Genomic DNA, 19,844 nt, shown 5'->3' on the forward strand with positions numbered 1-19,844 from the left:
GTTTTTTTTCTATTCTTGTACATATCTTTCAATATTCCTTGACTACCGACAGAATCTAACCGTTGCTGCCTTTTGAGAAGCTATACCGGAGCTTAGCTTAGCTCTCCCGGGTTCTTGATTCCTACGGTAACAATCATCGTGTTTACTGCAAAATTACTGACCAGTAATCTGATGAGTATATTCGCATCGTCGTACGGTTGTTAGTTGACACCGAGTGGTTAGCGGCAATTTGTTTAGCATAATTGGTATTTAAGTGAGTGCAACTAATCCCCGGTTCGATGAATCGAACTCGAGTGAGGGCAGGTACGACGACGAGGATAAATGACTGTGACCAAGGATTTATTGAGCTTTAAAAAGTAACTTTCAAATTGCATTAAGAACGATGTCAAATGATCGAAGCTATTGGTTGTCTTTATACTAGCTGATGATAATTGAGACGCTTATCGTCAGAGAATGGCGACCGTAATGAGACATTGGAAGGCCCTAGCGATTATATTCATCATCATAGACATTATTATAAATATGACTCCATCTAATGATGGTCTATTTTCAAGCTCATCAAAGCTGACTACGAACACATTTTGGCCAACCCTACTGCTATTAATTGAATCAAATCGCTATGCTAAGTTAGTTAGAATCTATCCCGGTTGGCTTAGAGAGATAGAGAGCCAGAAGCAGTCAGCTGTACGTTATGAGCATTTGAAGCTGCTCTGGCATATTGTATGGTGCCATGTCACGTGAACCCTGTGAGGTTATCTTGCCATTTAGTAGAGCCGGTGGCGGTGCTAGATTGAGAAATTGAATACAATCGCCGTGATTGTTTGTCAAATGGCTTGTCTATTTGTAGTTCGTGTTGCAAAAACCGTTGGCTGCTGCATGCTGTTTTGCATTGATTTATGTGTCACTCGGTGATCAATTCAACTTCAACTGCATCGTTTCAAGCTCTGCTCGGTTCAGCGAGTATTAACCACAAATAATGTCAGCTAATGCGTTGGCATCTAATAAATATCAAGAGATTAAAATGTGATGTTTAATTAATATTGTTTCCTAATTGAAAGATTGGCTTTCCCGTGTCATATTTAACATATATGTACCAAGATTTCATTCACACATTTCGAACTTTCAGTAACTTGAACAACCCGACCATACCTCTATCTCAAATAAGTCCCTCTAACAGACAAACGACACAGAGCCCATTCCCTTAAACCATTGAACCGAAAATAACAGAGTCTCTGATTTTTGATTATATCTAGAACTGCAATGGAACTCTTCCTTTAAGGCTCCTCTCCCCTTAATCACTCAACTAAATACTTCTTCTCTAGCGACTCAGGGTTCGACCTCTCCTCTTAATAATTTAAAGTCCAACAGAGTAGCGCTTATCTTGGATTCGCACCTGTCACAGCACACTGTCGGAACTTTACGCTACGCCTCGGCTGATTCTCGATGAAGACATCTTACTACTTAAACCCGATTTAAATTACTCTCCCGGCATACAGAACTTCACTACTCCGAGGGTTTTCCCCGGAATGCGAATCAGGAAAATCGCACAGCTTCTGTCGATGAAACACGCGACGTACCCTTGGGATCATGTCTTAACTACGATCTATTTGCACTCGTGAGATCGTACGCAATCTACTGAATTGTCACATCTGTCGGACCAAGAAATTTGAACGACCTACTTATGTACATATATTCAAACTCCGGTAACACCTAACTGGTTGCAACAAGAAGGTTATTCGTCCCAGACTTTAAGCGCTCGTTTGCTCACTGACTGGCTGATGGACAAGTGCCTCTAACTTGTGGCACTAACACATTGCGTAGTTCTCCCTTTTCAAGTTAATTGATATTAAGAGTCATCAACTTTCTTACTGAGTGCACTTGTTCTTTGTTCTTTCGAGATAACTCTGTAAGTGCTTTGTAACTGTTGTGCATTGACTCCTTATATGCACCACCAGAATTATGTCGACTGCACCTTCTGACTTCCTGGAGGTTCTCGTCCAAATCGACCAGCTAGGGATCTGTCGAAGTCGTCCGCATACGACCTTAAGGGTGCTGTTATACTCAAGCGACAAAGGGTTGATTTGTTTTACTTCCTCTCACGCGACAGAACTGCTCTCATTTACTCTCAATGGAAAAAGCAAAGATATGACATGCTGACCGCTTTGGAAAGTCAGGGTGTCGACTACCTGGAAAAACCTGTAAAATCAGGGAAAATCAGGGAATTCAATTTGCATCAGGGAAAATCAGGGAACATCAGGGAATTTTTCCACCAATCAGGGAAAAAATAATGATCCTGATTTTATTTGAAGAAATTGAAACGTCATAGTTTATTAACTGCTTAAAAAATCACGTCAGTGTACGTTGCTCATGTAATTATCGTTAGCCCTTTGATTTTTTTATTACTATTGAAAGACATTGTTCTCGGATATGACACTAAGAATGCTATGAAAAAATATCCTAAGCTCAGCGAAAAGCAAGTTCTGCAATTTCGTACCGAATGCAAAAGAATGCAATTGCGTATGGAATGCAAAGGAGGCAATTGTACTTAAGTTAATGAAGCGATCGCCATTAACTAATCCTCTGACCAAAGCCGCCTCTTGCCTTGACCCGGCAGTTATCAGCAGCGATACCAAATTGGCCAAAAAAACAATTTGAGAAGACTTTGACTATATTGACTAGAGATGTAGGGCTTGTGATATAGCTCAGTTGGCAAGTCTGTTGTCTCCTGAGCCGATGTCCACGAGTTCGAGCCCAAGAGCAAACATCGAACACAGTTGTACCGGATAAGTTTTTCAATAACGATCCGCCAACTGCAACGTTGATAAAGTCGCGAATGCCATAAAGATGGTAAAACGACTATAATCGAAACAAAAAAAAAAAAAGACTAGATATGTACCGAATAGTGGTATTCGGCGAACGGCCGAATACCGAATATTGACCTTTTCAACTATTCGGCCAAACGAATATTCGGCCGAATATTCTGTTGAGTTTTTGATAGAAATTAAAGAACGACAATTTCATTTTTATTGTACTTCTTCCATATTATTGCTCCATTTGTTTTTGAGTCGACTATGTTCAACCAGATGTATAATACATCAGATATTCTTTAAGTAGAAGTGTTTTTGATTTTTAAAATGTCACCAATAGCTAGAAGAACATCAGATCAATTGTCGGTGCTAGGACGTTTATCACCAAAGACATTGGGTTCTAGTGAAATCTGGGACAAAACATATCAAAACAGGTGCCTAGCTTAAAATAGCTTATGTTTTATTTGAATCAGATGAATGTCGAATTTAAGCTGGATGGCTTCAAAATAGTTGCCAAAAAAACGATGATCTTTAACTTTAAGCATACCTGAGCTTTTTCTACCAAATGTAGCCACACGGCCGAGTCTGGACGATTTTTTTGGAAATTAAAAAATAAAATATCTCAACAGAATCTTGAGGCTTGATTATCAAACAGACAAGAGGAAAAAGAAAGTAAATTACATAAAATTAAATGTATTCATCGAATCACAAGCACTAGTGTTAAAATCGTATCTAAGGATTAAAAAAAAATTATGTTTCTATTTAAATTTACTCTAACAAATCGTTTTTGGACTCTTAATCTAAAAAAAATCAAAGCGAATTGGAATATTCATTTGATTTGGCAAATAATATGAATAAACCCGGGTTAAATGCGAGAAGTTTCGAACAATATCTGGCTATCTCGGTCGGATTTGACTTTTCTTAAATTCTTTATTGAATTTATGGACAAGCCTGAATACATGAAAAAAATCTGAGATAAACGATAGTTAAAGTATAAAGTACCTACAATGAAATATACAAGGATACACCTAAGAACTATTACTGAAACCATAAGTTCTTGATGATCTTGTAGCATTTTCAACATTACTTTTGGATATTTTATAAATTATCCAACTTCAGTTGTAAAATTTGACGAGTCTGTTATTGTATAAAATTTGAGAAACAAGTATTCGGCCTTTTCGGCCTATTTGGCCGAATACTTGGCTTAACTATTCGGTGAGCCGAATATTCGGCCTAACGGTTTTTTGGCGGTATTCGGCGCTGAATATTCGACCGACCGAATATTCGGTACATCTCTAATACTGACAGATACTGGACGCGTTAGTGGATCCTCGGCAGATTTAGCAGTACGGAAGTATTCCGGAGTGATTGCCAGAGTTGATAAATTTGATAATTATGACCGTAGCAAAGAAAAGCTGGATCATTTTTGGAGTGGAGTGCTTGCAAATGCCAAGTGTCCAGAATTCTTCAACATCCTCAAAATGATCTGCTGTATTTCACATGGCAACGCGAATGTTGAACGTGGTTTTTCAGTAAATTCCGAATGTCTCTTCGAAAATATGCGTGAAGAATCAGTGGTGGCTAAACGACAAATCTATGATGCTGTTTTAATGCTGGAGGGATAAAATCAGTCCAAGTTTCCAACAAACTTATACAGAAAGTTCGAAATTCCCATGCTCAGTAATTGGAAGACAAAGAGGAAGCTCTTGAATCAGATCAAACAAAGCTGATGAAGCGTCGTCGAGAAGCGGAAGCAAACTCGCTTGAGGTGAAACGGAGGAAAATTTTGGAAGACGCACAGAAGGAGGCTGAAGCTTGCAAGAGAAAATTGTTATGCTGAAATCATGAGAATATCTACAAGTGGATCCGAACTGGCTGACTTATCTTAAAATGTTTTATATCACAAATAATACTTCCATTAAAATTATCGTAATTAATTAGTATTTTCGACTCAAAGCTTTCTGTGCGTTTATTTTCGGGGGAAATATATTTTTTATAACTTTAAGTTGCTTCCTCAGGTTGTTTTTCAAACCTGGAATTTTCTGGAAAAACGACTGGAAAATCAGGGAAAATCAGGGAATTTCATTACCAGATATGAGTCGACACCCTGAAAGTGCAGTAAATCACGAAAAAACTGACGCCAGGGTGTTTTGTATGTAGCGCGACAAGTTGAAATCTTGAACATGATCTGATGAGCTCTTAATGTCTCACAAAAGAAAGCAGACGATCCCAAGCATTTGTAGATGTAGAAAAGTGGTGATTCGTAGCGAAATTCAAAGCGCCAGTATGTCATACGAATGCTTTGCTTTCTAATCGGATCACAGGATACGAAGCGATTCTTGTCGCTTGAGCATGACATCAACCTTAGTGTGCTATTATACTATGGCGACAAGCAGCGCGTTGATTTGCGTCCTGTTCACGCGACATATAACTGTTCTCATTTACTCTCTATAGAAAAAGCGTGGACCTGACTGACCGCTTTGGAAAGCGGGATAAAGCTGATGCCAGGGTGTTTTGTAGCGCAACAAGTAGAAAATCCAATGAGAATATTGATTTTTCTTGGTTTGAAGCAGTGATTTCGGGTTTTAAGCACAGTCATTCGAAGATTCATCCAAATTTGTGATAATAAACTAAATAATATCCTAATCGGTGAAAAAATTCTCATGAAATCTTAGTTCCCGCAAAATAGCCAGGAAATTGGTCTGTTGTAATTTCGGCATTCTCGCAATCCGGATCATGATCTGATGAGCTCTCAAAGCCTCCCAGAAGACGATCCCAAGCATTAGCAGATGTGGAAAAGTGGTAATTCGTAGTGAAATTCAAAGCGCACAGTATGTCATACAGTATGTATGGAACGCAGAACGCAAAGCGACGCTTTTCGCCTTCAACTCCAGGAAAGTGCCAGTGGGAGACCCAAAAAAAAGCTGAAAATCGACTATTCGACCAAAACTCATATGATAAATAGTTTAAAAAGTACTAGAGGATCTAGTAGTAAGCAAGAATTTTATAAAAAAAGAAGATGACTGATTCTATGAAGATAAGTAATGTGAAGGGTTCTATCAAGCGCAATCCGGAAGTGGTAAAAGAGATATTTTAATTCTGACTGGTTTGTCTATCTGAATAATAAACAGGCCTGACTTCATTTCCACAAGGTTTGAAAGCTGCCCACTTTGAAATAAACGAAATACGGTGGTCAAGACGTGCGCAAAATATTTGGACCGCTAGCGGGTAGATATTTTTAAAAAAATCCTAATAGACTGCAAAACGAACTTTTTAGCGGGCACCTGGTAGGTTTCCATCCAGAAATTTTTCGTTGACAAGTCTTGCCAGAATGTTTCGGGGATAAAAATGGAGAACTATGTCTAGTACTCGAGGAGGCTGACGATCTGTGGAAGCTACAAATCAGCCAAAGTTTTGTATCGATTGACACGATGAATGGCTAAATATATAAATATCGATTGACACGATGAATGGCTAAATGTACAAATAAAACTCCCTCCAAATGCGAAAATTTTCCCTGCAACGCACTTCAATAGTTCTAAAAAGTTTAAACTCTGTTTTAGTTCGATCTGGAATTGTAAATTTAACTACGTGAAAACTCTTGCGAAGTGATAAAAAATAAAAAATGTTATTTTTGCCGGAGGTGGACAGACAGGCTAAATTTGTCAAAACTTCGACCAAATTAAATTTTTTTGAATAGTTTTGAAGGTCGAGCTTCAGGGAACAGGAAACGTTCTCTAAAATAACCTTGATTCGGAAAAAAGAAAGTTCATAGTATACATCGTAGGTACCGCAAAAATTAAAGTTGAAAAACTTCTTCAGTGGACGCCATCTCAAAAACCATTTGACAGAATGTCCCAAAAATTTGCACATGCTAACGTTACATTACTAGGTAGCTTCAACAATTTCAACAATTTCCATCCATGATTCAAAAGTTATTCACAAAACAAAGTGTTGCATTTTTTCGAATACATCCTTATAAGGAAGGTGGTCAAAAAACCTGTATTACGACAGAATTTTTAACCAAATTTCGTCACAAAATCTGTCACAGATCACAGAAGTTTTAAAATTTTCACAGAATTTACAGGTTGTACAGATTTCCAAAATTATAAATTTTTATGTCACTTTCGACTTTTTATTTCTGACTTTATGAAAACAAGATAATGTATGTAAATTATTTTTTTCTTATTAAAACTGTAAGTAGTTTACAAATTGTTGATGTGTCACATAATTTCCCAATGAACTTCATAGAAATAGCCTCACAGAAAACCGTCAATTCGAGATTTTTTTATGTCAAAACATAGAATTTTTTACGGCAAACTTGCTTATAAGTACCCATATAGTTGACTGTTTCAGCTTGACCCTTTCTGCGAATACGCTTCTTTCTCCAATGTTTTCCTGGAGTTTGTAGCTTCCCATGCCATAATTACGTGCATCGATCGAAAAGTTTCTATATTTCAATTGAGTTTGCATGGCGGTATTCAACTCATAGCCTCCGGAAAGAGCTATGGGCTAGCTTTTTAGGCCTTCATCGATCACCTTATTTTTAAGAAGTTTGGTTTCCCCAACATCTTTATTATAGTAGGGTTAGTATAAACCGCCTTTTTTCATGCTATGAGGATCCCAACTCAAGAGTCATAGTCGTTTTTGTTGTTGTTGTTGATTTATTTGTCTCGTGGCGTAAAAGTTAACCTTTTTAAAACTGCCGCTAGCACACTTATCATCTCTAGACAGCCCCGTTTGTCACTTTTTACAATGCCTTTACAAGAGATCGTCGTAAAACCCAGACTCCAAATGGTTTTCTGTCAACTGTATTTTTTCTTCATTCAAAAGTGCAAGCTCCGTGCATTTCCAAAACCGAACCGTATGCACACATTTCTACCATGCCTCGAAATGTTTTAGTAGAAATTAAAACACATTTCATTGTAAAACAATTTATCTGTATATTTAGAGAGAACAGTTTCAAACTTAACAAGGAACACAGACGTTCTTTTTTATCTCGATCATTTCACAATCGAAATGTGCACCTTTCCACACATATTTCCAAAATCCCAAAACACATCATCAACTGACAATTAAGGAAACTGTGCAGAAACAAACAAGTATCCTATTTCACAGCCCATCGAGTTGCCCTGGTCATTTTACTGAGACCCATTCAAGCTTTTGAAAGCGCTAGTATCTATGTTTATCTCGGTTGAATGAGACCTTTCGATCGGAGAGCCAAGTGTTCTAACATCATCAATCATTTCCTTTCGGGCAGATTTCACTCGCAACCCAGCTGTTTTGTAGGTCAACAACTTGCCATCTTCCCTTTTTGCTTTTTTTGTTTCATTTCGCACCCATGCGTACCCCTTGCCCTTGCCTGTTATGGCCTAGAATTTTTCTAGGATATGTGGTTAATTTTTCGTGTCTATAAAAATGAAATCATCAGACTTTCTTTTTCTGTTGTGGTCCGACAATTCGGAGCCCATTCATTCAAGTCCCTCGAAATCTGTCATCATTCACTCAAGCAATGCTGGGTGTCGTTGATATATTAGATCAGTGTTTGGAACAGTTTTTCAACGACCCTTACGGATTTAACTTTGTTTTCTTGGAGGCATCACTCGAGGAAAGCCCTCATCCATAGAGGGTTTTCCCCCAGCTACTATCGCTGAAATGTATATGCCACCATAAACATCCTATTCTTCTGTATAAGGAAAAAAATTGTGCGTTCCTTAAGTTTGTCATTCATCTTCGTCAATGTTAAAATGGGTCTCATTTTTTTTTTGGCTTTTTCATCCATACACTTTCAAGTATCCCGATTTCGTGGTATCCATCAACAAAAATATTTACCCATATTTTTTGAACAATTTATTGGAATGTGTAATCTAATCATAAAAAATATTAGTATTAAATATTGCATAATATTTATGATCGATGAGTAAACCACTGAACAAGATTTTCTTCCGAGTAAAAGGTTAGGGCGTATGGACGATAAGTGGAATCGCCCTAACCTTTTACGTGTTACGTGTCCCAATAAGTTAGGCCGTGTTAGGCCGAGTCAATGTAAGGGTATGGTGATATGATATCCATTTGGCCTAGCGGTTATATAGCAGAACATTCACTCGTCCTAACATAATTCAGCCAATCGTACATTCTGTCTACTAGCATCCTCCGGCCAAATGTGCGAATCACATTTAAAATTTGAAAATCCCTAAAATGGTGATATTTGATACCGAAACGTAGGTATTATCTATTCCCTGGAATAAATATTTATCATTTATATATTCAAATGGCTTCAAGATACTATTCTAACGTGCTCGTACTTTTCACCAATAAAATTCAGCCACCCAATTATTCTAGTAAGCTCACTTATTGATTTCGAAATCGACAAATTTACTCGCGTCGATTATTTTCCCCACGGAATAATTCTCGCACCGATCGATTTGTTCCATTTACGTCTCTAATAATGTGCATCACTACATTTTTCTCTGTCTGGCCGAATAAAACACAGGGGAGGGGTCTTTAGCGTTGTTGCCCAGAAAAAAACTGTGTGAACAAATTGCTCTTTTCGGGGTTTATATTTTCATTACATACACACTTAGAAAAATCCATGTAACTTTACATGCAATAGCATGGGTAGAAAGGAATCGGGCATTTACACGCAACAGTACTGCTTGTTTCATGTAAACTTCCCATCGCGTTCAACTGCTTTGTTTACTGTAGGTTTACATTTCCAATGTCACTCTTAGATGTGGCTATTTATCCAATAAGAAAAAGATTATGTTTCTCGTTTATAATACATTTATTTTCTAACACAAAATCTGCATCTAATGATAACAAGCTAATATTTTGATCAAATTGAATATTACACACTGAATTATTCACTGTCACAAAACGCCGGTTGGTGTTTTCCGATTCCCTCAGCGACGGAAACGACGACCGGTGCCGGAGGACATCGAAAGCAACTGTCGAATTTCTGCAAAATAACAAATGGAACAAGTTAATAAACATTGTAACTACTTCTAAAAAAGGTATTTCAATATATTTTCAGTTTCCTTACTAAATAATTCCTCGCCCTCCACCTCCGGGAGAATCTTCAACTCGATCAGAAGCAAACAGCACACGAACAGGTACAACAAAACACGGACGAAGGTTGAGACACTGAGATTTACATGAAATTGCAAGATAATTTCATCGCAAATGCCAAGATGCTATACTCTTTTTCATATTTTCTGCGGCGAAAAGACGAAAAAGTGTAATGTAAAATTACATTTTTCTTTCTGTGTACTATCTCCCCGACACGTTACACGAATGCTCAACACAATGTACGTTGTGCGGCTTCACTTACTAACTTGTTCGTTGAGGTCTATAAAAGAAGATCATCTGGTGCAGCTCAGCTGGAAAACTGCTAACTAAACAGATTGAACGATGAGCAACTGTCTTAGCCAGACTATACCTATATCTATAAATATAAACAAGCGCTAAACCAATTAAATCTCATTAAATTCATTCGTTCACGCGTTCGTTCCCGAAACCTCAAATTTACAACAACTATCTGTAAACACCGCACCAGGCAACGCCGAGCACCCTTTCTTTCCCGTTGCTCTATGCGGTTAGTTGTTTGGGTGATGTGATGATTGCTATCGAATCGATTGAAGATGTTTGTAGAAACCCAAGTGAAACATTACTCGTTGAGACCGGCAGCGCCGATTGTGTAGTTCGGTTTTGCTCAGGCAGCAGAATAACAACCCTCGCGGCCCCCTTCATTGAAAAAAAAAATGGAAGAGAAAAAAAACAACAACCACAAACACTTCATTAGATTGCAATTTACCTGGTGATGATTGGTGGTTGCCATTGTTGAAATTCTGATCGGGAAATTGTATACCTCGGAAGGTGTTCATTAGATTCTGATTCTACACACAGAACGAGGACTGTTGAAAAGTTAATTTCACCCAGAAAAAAGTGAACATGCTAGTAGACTAATAAATCACATTGATCTTAGTCAACAGGGTTCTAATTAAAAACTTAATTGATTGATAGTGATTTTTATTTCAAACATAAATACGATAAAGATTTTGCAAAAATTTGTCGTTTTTTGAGGATAGCTTTAGAGTTATCCTAATGACAAGGCCAGATTAAAGGGGGGGGGGCAAAAGGGGCTATTGCCCCGGGCCCCCCAGCTCAGGGGGGCCCCCCGAGGGAAAAAAAAGTTTTTACATTACTTTAATCATACTTCTACAAATCCATGAAAAGAAATCAAAACAGAAAAATCTGGATCAAAAATTGTATGTTGTATGTTGATAATCCACCATGGGTGCACGAATTCACCGCAGTTTGACCAAAGTATGGATACACATGCATTATTAAAAAACTACAAATTCCATACCCGGCACCATGGCTTCGTGTGAACTGTTTTGATGTGAATGTATAACGTGTAAATGTTGGTATATTTTGGGAGAACAATTCAAACAGGTACACAACCAGTTCATAATGTATAACATGTTCAATGTTATGCATTTTCTACAGGTATTCCGGCATCCGTGTATATACCTGGCCAGTTGGCACCTAATTGAATGTTCCTATTCAAATAATCGTTAAACGAAATAAAATGATACAAAAAGGAACAATCTTACCAAAAAATCAGCATCAATTCCTCGTTTTTCCATATCAAGGATGCGTTCACCATAGGCATCAGGTCCAGAAGCAGACAAATCAGTCCGCTTTTCTTCTTCGCTTCTTCTTTTACTTTATCAAACACTTATTTACCCCCTTCGGACTCAAAATAAAGCTCAGCACTCGTTACTTAGGCCCAAAATTCAGATTTGGATTTGATCACACAACACTCTTTTTCAGCCATCTATTTTTCACTTAACTTCAACAAACTTTAAGCTCCCACTTTCTTTCAGATTCCACTTACCTACTGCATATTTTTCCCCTACAACCGCCCTTTGTCATACCACGTTCAGCTAAAACCGTTGCCATGCCACTAGCTGGTAGATCCGCCAATTCTTTGCTACGCAAGCCGTCTGAATCAGACGCATTAAACCAACGCATGCGCTTTGACATATGCCTTCCACTGCCTCCCCAAGCCTCCTGCCTGTTGATCACTTTTCCCGACCATCACTTTACCCGCTAGCAAAGCTCTAACCCCTGCATTTTAGTGGCGGGGAAAAACTAGCCCAAACAGCCCTCCCTGCCGGCCGTGCGAGACATTTTTTCTTCTATGATCATTTTTTTTTTAAGATTCACTCCACTCCAGCTTTTTCAATTACTCGTAAATCCACAATTTACTCGACCCAACATTGTCTTAACAACTAGGTCCTAATTATGCTATCAAATCACGAGAAAAATAGTGTGGGATTTTAATCCAAAACCTATAACATGAGCCTAAATTTGAATATTATTTGTCAAATTACATGAGCGTGTGATTCTCTGCTTCACTCATGTCCATGCCCATGACATGAAAACACTTCACTACGCATAGACCATACGCACACCAACAGCCCGTACCCGGCCAAAATTTCTTCACCGTTTTTCTAGCCTCCGCGAAAATGTCATGCATTGCTTGCTTTGATTCAATGCGCTTTTCTGGGCGTCGCACAGTGGGGCAGGCCCTATGAAAGCTTGGCCAAAACCCCTTTTTGTAAATTTCAAAAATTCATCATAAATTTATGCTTTTCAGAAACTGGACATTACACCGATCACAAATCTGTCAAACAAAACTTCAAATTCGATGTTTCATGCTATTATCTACGTAGGTAAAGTTGGGGTTTGATGCTGTAGCATTTTATGGCAGAAACAAAAAATATGTTTAATACTCCACAATAATTTTATTTCTTGAAGAAATAAAAAAAAATTACCATGGATGTGTTCAGTTCAGAATAATATGAAATTTATTTATTCGAGTTTGAATAATTGAAAAAAAATCGTAATTTTTTTAACGAGCATAAACGTGTAACGTTAAAAAATTACGAATTTTCATCATATTGGGACATCTGGAAAAAATGTTACCCCACGTTACCCCACTCTCATTTCTACTTGAGCATTTAAATGGAAGTCTCAGCTGTCCAACAAAACAAAAACTAGTTGCCACTTTTTGCCTATTCAAAAGTTATTCACGTTTTAGTGAAACATGTTTTTGGACAATTTTCGTACTTGTGGAGTTGCTTTTGATAATGGTTTTTGCTAGAAAAACTTGAACTCAATCAAATTTAAAATTTCAAATTTAATTTTTTTTTAATTTATTTTCCTCTTAGTTTGATAATACTATTTTGGTTTTTAAAATTTATATTTATCTACAGACAAGCAGATAAGATTCTTTGGAATATGAACTTTCTATAACCTTCTCAAATCCTTTTCGGTCAGATGTTGAGTACCTATCTGTTAACTAACTTAATTTTTTATTCAACATTTTTTGTAGAGATCTTAAAGTTTTACTCAAAAATAAAATAGAAATTATTTACACACTGAATGTTTGGATATTAAAAAAAAACAATGCAACCATGTTTTTTGCTGTCATATTGAGTAACAGCCTACTTGATTCATTAGCTACTTATATAAGGTACCAATATGAGTTTATGGCTTTATTATCTGAACTTATTTGTTCTGTTACCACTCATCACACTGACATGACACTTGGAACAAAATTTCATTAATATTTTTCATATTTAATTTGTATGGAAGCATTCGTTTCATAGATGGAATGAGTTTTAGGCCATCATAATAAACGATTTGTCGTACCCTCAGAGGTCAAATTCGGTTCAATTTGGTTCAATATGCTTGATTTGTTCCTTGTCAGGTTCCTACCAGTTGTTAGATCTTTTGTGGTTGCTTGGTTAGTTTTTTGAAATGTATAAATTTGGTACCATTTCTATGAAATCTCCTTCTTCCAGAGAAGAGACTAGTCTCAAATTAGCGCTAAAATAACATGCATTTCTTTCTTGGTAAATTTGGGTCCATTTGCATTATTTATTCAAGAGTTTTGTAGATATTCAGGTAACAATTGTATGGAGACCCCCCATTCTTGTGATGGGAGGGATTTTAAAGCATCATTTAACTTATTAACGGTCCTAAAAACCCTTACATGATCATTTTCACGCCGATCGACTGAGAAGCCTTAAAGTTGATAAGGAAAATCCGCTAAACAAAGTTATCTAGATCAAATTTCACAACATTTAGATGAAAAAAAAAATACATCAACTTAAAGATTTTGATCAGATAAACAACTTTTCAGAAGACTTCAAACCAGTAGGATTTCATTTAAAAAAGTTATGAGGTTTTGACCATCGATTGGTCAGGTCTGCCCCACTGTGCGTCGCACGAACGACGCTTGGCCCTGATACCTGGACATGTTTGATCATGTCCCTGTGAGTAGAATATGGTTCTTTTCGAAGAACTGATTTCTTTGTTCACAATTTTCTTCAGGTCACTCGAATGATGCTATTTACAACACAAATTAACATCTCAAGGCTGTATTTTTATCTCAAAACCACACATCCACTATTCATTTTCGCTCGAAACTCGAAGCATTTCACATATATATATATATATATATATATATATATATATATATATATATATATATATATATATATATATATATATATATATATATATATATATATATATATATATATATATATATATATATATATATATATATATATATATATATATATATATATATATATATATATATATATATATATATATATATATATATATATATATATATATATATATATATATATATATATATATATATATATATATATATATATATATATATATATATATATATCTATAATATCTAGATCTTAAAAAAGTTAAGGGGGGCCCCTAGAGTAAGCAGTGAAGGAGCTCTCCCACATTTTACGAGTTGAGAATATCAAAATCTTCTGGACCAAACCGAATTCGAAAAGAAAAATTAAGAAAAATATCAGGCAAAACACCTCCAATTTTCATTTTTTATCGAAACATATCAGTTATGATATTCTGGTAAAATAAAGAAAAAACATCTCCTCATTTTCATTACATTCAAATGTTTTGCACAACAATAATATTTGTTGTTACGTTAAGTTTCCTAGTTTACTGCACTAAAATAGCAGCTTATTTCGCTTTCTGAACAACATTTCAGAATTTTACCCGGACAGTATCCGGGTTAATACCGCGTATTATAATAATTTTTCACCTTTCAATCATTATTATTGAAATTTTCATTGGTTTATAAATTCTAAACCCTTTTCCCTCCCTATTTTTGGAAGTTAAATATAAAAAAAACGGTTGTTGCTTAAATTGGACCAATAGGCAGTACAGGGTTTTATTAAGTTTCCATCCCAGTTTCTGTCTTAGACTTGAAATTTGTATTGGAATATTTTCAACAGATTGAACACAAATATTATCATCTATTGAAGTGAATATCCTGAATTAAGTATATCACCTGCCAAATGATCATTCTCAAATTATCATAAACACTATCTGATAGTTGAGTTGATATTATCATTGAGTAATTTTCTTAATATGAATATTTCTATGATCTTAATCTTATCTTTTTCCAGATTCAATTCATTGGGATTTTCCAGTCTTGTGTTGTTTCTTTAGTTACTGAAGTTCAGTTTGATTATTTTTCTGAATTTTGAAAATTCAGGATCATTGTTTAAGATACTAAACTCATTTGGATTCATTATCGGATTTTTTTTCAATGATAACTGATTCTGTGTTTTAAACATTTAATCTTGATTCTCAATTTTTTTCAACCGCTCATTTTTGCACTAATACCCCTTTGGCTTTGAGGGAATCGAATAAAACTTTCGTCACATTTAGAATAACAATTTGATAAAATAAAATTTTTTATCTAATGAGAATCCTATTCAAAAAAATCTCAGAGGAAAAGATTTTTTTAGTGTTTCATAGACATAGTATTGAAATTAACATTTGGTGCAATTTCAGCTTTTGCTTGGATTGTAACTTTGAATCTTTTTTTTCAATTTAATTCAAATTTTGTTTCTCAATACTTGATTTGAAATTATGATTTAGATTTGAAACACTGAATTTTGGTTCTGAGTATAGCGTGATATAAAGTTTTGAATTCTTAAACTCTTATATCTGTATCTCTATGGAATGTGGATTTAATTATTTTATTTGTTTTTTTTTTTTTAATTTTGTTTTCTATGTTTCAAATCTTCATGATACTTCCTAATTGTCACTAGGTAAATATTTCTCGAATAAGCACAAACCAAAATATGAAAATCATTTATAATATCTATCCGGGCATTTTTTAAATTAGAGAATTTTAGTTGGTGATAAGGGTTTAAAAGAAAATTGGAATTAAATTTTGCATTTTGCAGCTTAAATCAGAGTTTTCATTTCTAAGAAATTTCTAAACTCTTCCCCAATGTTTGCACGTGATTGATTTCAAATTTTGATTTGAAGATACCAGAAACTATGTTCTACGCAGACAACATGGCTATTTGAAGATAGTATACTGCACTCATCTCCAGTTTTTTTCACGTTTGAAAGGTTTTGTATTTTCTGGGTAGCATTTGAAAAAAATCGAATTATAGGGGCCCCCCGAGAAAAATTGCCCCAGGCCCCCCGAGGGCTTAATCCGGCCCTGCCTAATGAGCTGAAACTTTGCCAGTATACTTTTGTCATTGATTGAATCAGTATTGAGACTGAGAGGCGGGGCTAGGTTTCAAGAAAGTTGGGAAACATGAGCCACCCTACTGAGCACCGCCTGGCGTCATTTTTTCACTTACTGTTAATTCTTACTTCTTTGGTAAATCCCGGGCACTTTAAAAGGCCTACGATTTTGTCATCGCATTCCTCTTTTAATTGATTGATACATGGGTCAACCTCTCGCCTTCCTTGACTTCATATAGTCGATCAACTATACTTTAATTCTCAATGAAACTTGATGATTCCTCGACAAGAATCCGTTACCTTAACACTAATTCGTAAATATTTCGAGGATATGACGGCTAGCATTTTTACATCTTTTTTACATTTTAATTTTACAAATGCTATCACCACCAACCCACATAAAGTGTACTATGTATGCCGTGACCGGAATTCGATCTCATGACCATTTGCTTAGAACACTTGAAGGCTGTCCTATAAGCCAAGGGCAGCGGTAGACCTATCTCAAAAACCAAAAATCAATTTTGCACATGTAAACATGCTTATTTTCATGAGATTTCATTCACGCAGTCCGAAGTTATTCACAAAAGAATATGAAGTATGGTTTTCGAGTACAAGCCGTTTCAATAAATAGATAAAATTCCTTTTCAGATTATCCTACAGTTTTTAATTTGCACATGCAAAGGAATTGCTGGATTTTTATTTACGTATCCCTACTACTCACACAATCTGGGAAGTTTTATAGTGGCTAAATCCAAACAAGTAATAAGGTTCGATCAATGCCAAAAAGCAATAAAAAACCACCAGGCAAATCACCGGTTGATTTATTGCATATCAATAATTTGAAACAAATTGATTCATGGATCTCCCTACAGGAAATTATGTGCTATAATGTTATGGCTCACGACACGGCTAGGCCATAGCAATTAAACGTCATTATCAGCCTAGATCGACAAGTTGAAACCATCAAAGTAAAGCTCATAACCGAACCAGACAGAAAAAAAAACTTCTTTATCCCGCAGAAGACTCTCTTAAAGGTCACACTTCGGTTGGAAACCCGTCCGGGTGCCAGGTTTTCCGATTAAATTCCACACCAATTTCAAGGTCTCGATCACGCCAATGCTGGGTTGAAGTGAGAGAAAAAATAAGAATACATATAGATATATATAAAAGTAATATTAACAAATGTGAGCGAGCGAGCAGCAATACCGGTTGGCATCGAGGGGTTATAAAATCGAAATAAACTTAAACCGATGATGATGGTTTTTAGCCGGCTGTTGTGTGTTGTTTGTTGATACTTTTCGTAAAACTCGCTGCCGCTGACTGACGATGAGGCACAAGAAGGAACATTCTTAACTCTGATGAGTGTGGAAAAGACGTGGTAAAATATAGCACAACTACTAGTTGGAAAGCATTCACCCCTCGAAGCTGAAAAACTTCTAACCAAAAAGGGGTGAGCACTGGGCCTAGGAAAACCCCATATGCATTATTGCCTCTCTGAGGAAAGTTTGTTCTTGTTTGCTTCCTTTCCTTCGTAACCTTCTGGAGATCTTCCGCACAGTAGCGATTGCCCTAATTTTTCAGAAAAAAAATCCTTCGAAGACTCTTTAAACTAGAGAGTTGTGTTAGAGAAGTTAAAATCGTGCAGGAAAGCGATTCGAAATCCAATAGATTTTGGATGACTAACTGATTGAAATCGACACTCGTGGCCCAGAAGCAGCAGCAGCAGCACATCTGAATCTAGTTAGTAAAGTTAAAGAAACACTTGAGACTGTCAGATCCTGCTCATTCATCATTCTGGCTAGTCGTCGTGTTCGTCGTAGTTCGGAAAAGAGGGAAAAAAGCGCCGCACAGATGTCGGTAGTCAGGCGTATGCTTTTTATTGTTGAATGTTCGACGAACATTTGACGCTTAATTGGCGTCAGAAATGTGTCTGCGGCCTAACAGAAGTGGGCCGTTTCATGGTATCGTTTCAAGAATTTAAATGGGATAAATAATAAAATCATAGGTTATTCATTAACACTTATTTCATTTCTTAATCTGGAGGTTCAGACCCCGTTCGTTTTTGGCAACATTATTTTTCCTCAATTATATTCGTTTTAACGTTTTTAAGCCGCCGACCGTTGTCTAGAGAATAGCGTTTAAGTCTTCTAAGCCAGAGTTCATGAGATCGAGTCTCGGTCGCGGCATACATAATACTATTTCTGTGCGTTGGTGGTGTTAGCACTAGTAAGTTGCTAGCATCATATCCTTGAAAAATGTACGCTTTAGTCTTCAGTAGAATCGATCTCTTCAAAGAAACACGAAGTTTCGCTGAGATCCTATATCTGTGGGTTCATTTTTAAAACAGTTGAAAAAGAATTATTCATTTTTTACTGTTACTAATCAAATTGAGCAAATCAAGAAGAAAATTATGCTAACATTGTATTTCATATTAGTTTTGACTGCTTTTGAGAAGAAAAAATGACGATTTTTTCATAATTTTCTTAATGTTTAGACTTCTGCCAAGCCAATCAATAGTCGAAATTTTAATCAAATCAAATTCGTATACTAATTCGATTTTGTACCTTGACAGTAATGTGAATTTTTTGCTGAAGTGGTGGTACTCATGCAAAAACTGCCATAATGCTCTGAGATTTAATTCCCAAATAAGCATGTTTTAGAACTGTACTAAAATGTGTAGAAGGCGGTTCGTAGAAAACAAACCAGCTTGTTGTAAGTATCTTACCCATAAGATCGTCCTACATATCAACATAGAGCCACGAGTGAAATTTCAGCCCAATCAAACCACGGGATGGACTATTGAGGTTTGTTTAAGATATCTGAACAATTTAAAAAAGGATAATACGGTTCACGGTTTTATTTTGTAGGAATTTTAACTCCAAAATGGATATAACTAACAATCTCGCTTTAATTTAAGCTATTCTGTTGTCGGTATACCATTTTTTACGTTCCATTTTGCTTTCTTGCTGAACTCACTACAGTTTTGAGATTTTTTTTAACAAATACACACGTATATGAAATCAGTGAAACTTCATGTTTCTTTGAAGAGATCTAATTACTCAGCGTCAACACTAAAGCATACATTTTTTCGAGGATATGATGGCTAGCATCTTACAAACGCCAAAATCTCCAGCCCACAGAAATAAATAGTGCTATGTATCCCATTACCGAGATTTGATCTTACGATCGTTGGCTTAGAACACTTGGAAGCTATCCACTATGCCACGGCCAGCGGCCTTATTTACCCAAGCTGGAACAATTTTAAAAACAATCTTCAATTCAATGCTTTTTAGATTAATCGTCTCATGAACCGGAGCTGGAACAATCTTAGCAAAAGGCTTCTAAAATTGATCTCACAAAATCTTAAACCGGAGTATAATTTTGAAAATCTGTACTTCTCCTTCCAACTGTGCC

Source organism: Uranotaenia lowii, chromosome 3 (genome assembly GCF_029784155.1).
Source record: "Uranotaenia lowii strain MFRU-FL chromosome 3, ASM2978415v1, whole genome shotgun sequence".
Classification (NCBI taxonomy): Eukaryota; Metazoa; Arthropoda; class Insecta; order Diptera; family Culicidae; genus Uranotaenia; species Uranotaenia lowii.